At 49.5% G+C, this 2649-nt stretch overlaps 1 pseudogene; it reads right to left on the bottom strand.

Moving 5' to 3' along the window:
- Nucleotides 1–350: 350 nt before the first annotated feature.
- LOC147696953 (pancreatic progenitor cell differentiation and proliferation factor A pseudogene) lies at nt 351–1039 on the bottom strand (annotated as a pseudogene).
- Nucleotides 1040–2649: the final 1610 nt, after the last annotated feature.

Genomic DNA, 2649 nt, shown 5'->3' on the forward strand with positions numbered 1-2649 from the left:
GAGCTCTGTCTGCATCTGGAAACGCTAAGCCTCAAGGATTTTCTGCAACTGATATCCCCTATTGAGGGCTCCAGCAGCAGTAGTGAAGCCATGAGTAACAAAGCAAATGCTGGAAACAAGTTCATCAACATGGAAGATGGGGCGGAATCCAAAACAGGTCTTAACTCACCCGTTTATGAAGAAATTGGATTTCTGGAGGAATCGTCTCTGTAGTCTATATTTGAAAGAGCTGCGTACAAACTCCAACCCCAGTTACGCCTTGATTTCAGAGACACTGCAGAGTTGCACAAAAGTGACAATGTTAGTATAAATCGTTATAGACACTTACTTATAATGTATATAAGGCTATATTTTTTTTTTTTTGGCTGCTTACATTTTTATTAGTTTTCAACAAGTATAAAGCACAAGGCCACACAGGCTATAGTAGAAAAAAAAACATAAAATGTTCAAGTTATTTAAAATGGTAAAAAAGCAAATAACGGTGGGGATTTTCATCATGATAAAAACTACTTCTACATGTCAGCAGCCATGAAAATAAGACAAAAAGGGAGGGGTTTGGAGCGGGGGTAGGGGAGGGGGGTGAAGGGAAGAAGGGGAGGGAATGGACAATGGGCGCTGTCTCCTAGCGTTCTTCTTGGAAGCAGGCAACCAGGCACCGGCGGGGATATACACCGGGGCCTGTTCACGCCGGGGGCCCAGAAGGTTTACTGGGCTCACTTGTGTGGCGCTTCCTCATCACCTCTTGAGCCAGACCACACGTGATCACGCCATTGGTCACCCGGAATGTTCCTGAATTCTCTGGGGTCTCTGACACAGTTCTCATGGGTTGGTTTTCCGAAGAAGAAGCTAGCACACCAGTGACCAGGATCCGCTTTGGGGAGACCTGGGTGGTGAGGGATAACTTCCCCAGAGTACTCAACACTACCACAGGAGCTGTTACTGGAAGTAGAGCCCAGACGTCTTCTGTAGTAGTCATGGGTTGCAACGAGCGAGCCGCTAGATGGGATAGATGCCATTTTGCTTGCTGTTCTTAAAAGTTACTAAGTAGATGGAATGTCTCCAAAGGTTAATGTCATACTTTTTTTTGCTTACAAAACAAAGAGCTGCATAAGAAATGTGTTTGTACCTATAATTTTGCAGATTTTAAAAAGGAAGCTTAAGACATGCCCTACGATGCCATATGGCCTGTTAAATGTTTTGAGCATGTGTGTCAAATGTGATTATTATAACCTCTGTTACGGCCATAAAATTAAGAAACCACAGCAGTAGCCTCATGAGTGTCTATATGACTCAATCACTTCAAGAACAATGCGTCATATATGTGGGTTGATAGACCGGAAAAAAAGTATATAAACTGTTAATGCTGGTGTATAGTTTGTCGGAGGGAAAGAATGTTATCCACTCTGATATGATTACGGTCTTATCAACCACGCTCAAAGAGATCCGAAGATGCAAGGTTTGTGTATTCTTTGCTTCGTGCTGTGCCGTGGAATATCCTGCTGGGCTGCTCTGGGAGAAGGGCGGGCCGTCTGTGGCCGTCAGGGGCTGCAGGAGGCTGGGCTGAGGCCACTCTCTGACATCCAGCCCCGCCCCCTGAGCACCAGACACCAGAAAAACTCTCCCAGATTACTGACCGGTGGGATTCTTTGCTTCGTGCTGTGCCGTGGATTATCCTGCTGGGCTGCTCTGTCTACTTTGAACCAACAACTCGCGGTACCCGCTTCGCGGGTCCCGCGTCGTGGAGGAGGTCTCTGTGGGACTTGCTGACGCTACCAGGGTGCCTAGGGGCAGTGCAGGGCTGCGAGCGATAGCGTGGGGACTCCATCTCCCAGGAGTCCCTGCTTGGCCAATTCGAAACACCTGGCCCGCTCTCCCTGCTAGCCCTGCCCCCTGTGCGGACCATATCCAATAAGATCAAGACCTACTTCCGCTGCGTGGGAGCGATTGGGAGCGTCTGGGAGAAGCCCGGGAGAAGGGCGGGCCGTCTGTGGCCATCAGGGACTGCAGGAGGCTGGGCTGAGCCCACTCTCTGACATCCAGCGTCAAATCAGCGGACTAGACTGTGTAAAGGTATAGTGACCTGTCATGTTATGTTATGTTATGTTATGCGTTTTTATTTGGCGCACAGATGCTCCAGCTAAGGAGCGTCCTGGCGCCCGACAAGGCAGCAGCACAACACAACGAAACAACAATCAAACAGTGTACAAACTAAGGAAATAAGAAAGTTTTCACCGCACGGCGAAAGGAGAGCAGATCCCTCTCGGCACGAATCGCCGGGGGCAGGGAGTTCCACAGAACCGCGGCGCGAACTTGAAACGAACGCCCTCCTGCCCTACTCCGTTTAAAGCGTGGCACAACAGCCAGTTCCAAGTCCGCAGATCATAAGGCTCGGGTAGGGGTGTAATGGGCTAGGAGAGCCATAAGAATCGTTGCTGGGGACCCCTTCAGAATCTTGTAAGCGACACAGAGGACCTTAAACTGGATCCGCTGGGCCACAGGGAGCCAGTGCAGTGAGTGCAAAGTGCTGGAGGTAGGGCAGAATCTTGGTAAACCTACCACCGCTCTTGCTGCGGCGTTCTGGATCCGTTGTAAACGCCCTATCTCTGCCTGATTCAGTCCAACCAGTAGGGAACTCGCATAATCCAGCCT

The sequence above is a fragment of the Lissotriton vulgaris genome, chromosome 8 (genome assembly GCF_964263255.1).
Source record: "Lissotriton vulgaris chromosome 8, aLisVul1.2, whole genome shotgun sequence".
NCBI lineage: Eukaryota > Metazoa > Chordata > Amphibia > Caudata > Salamandridae > Lissotriton > Lissotriton vulgaris.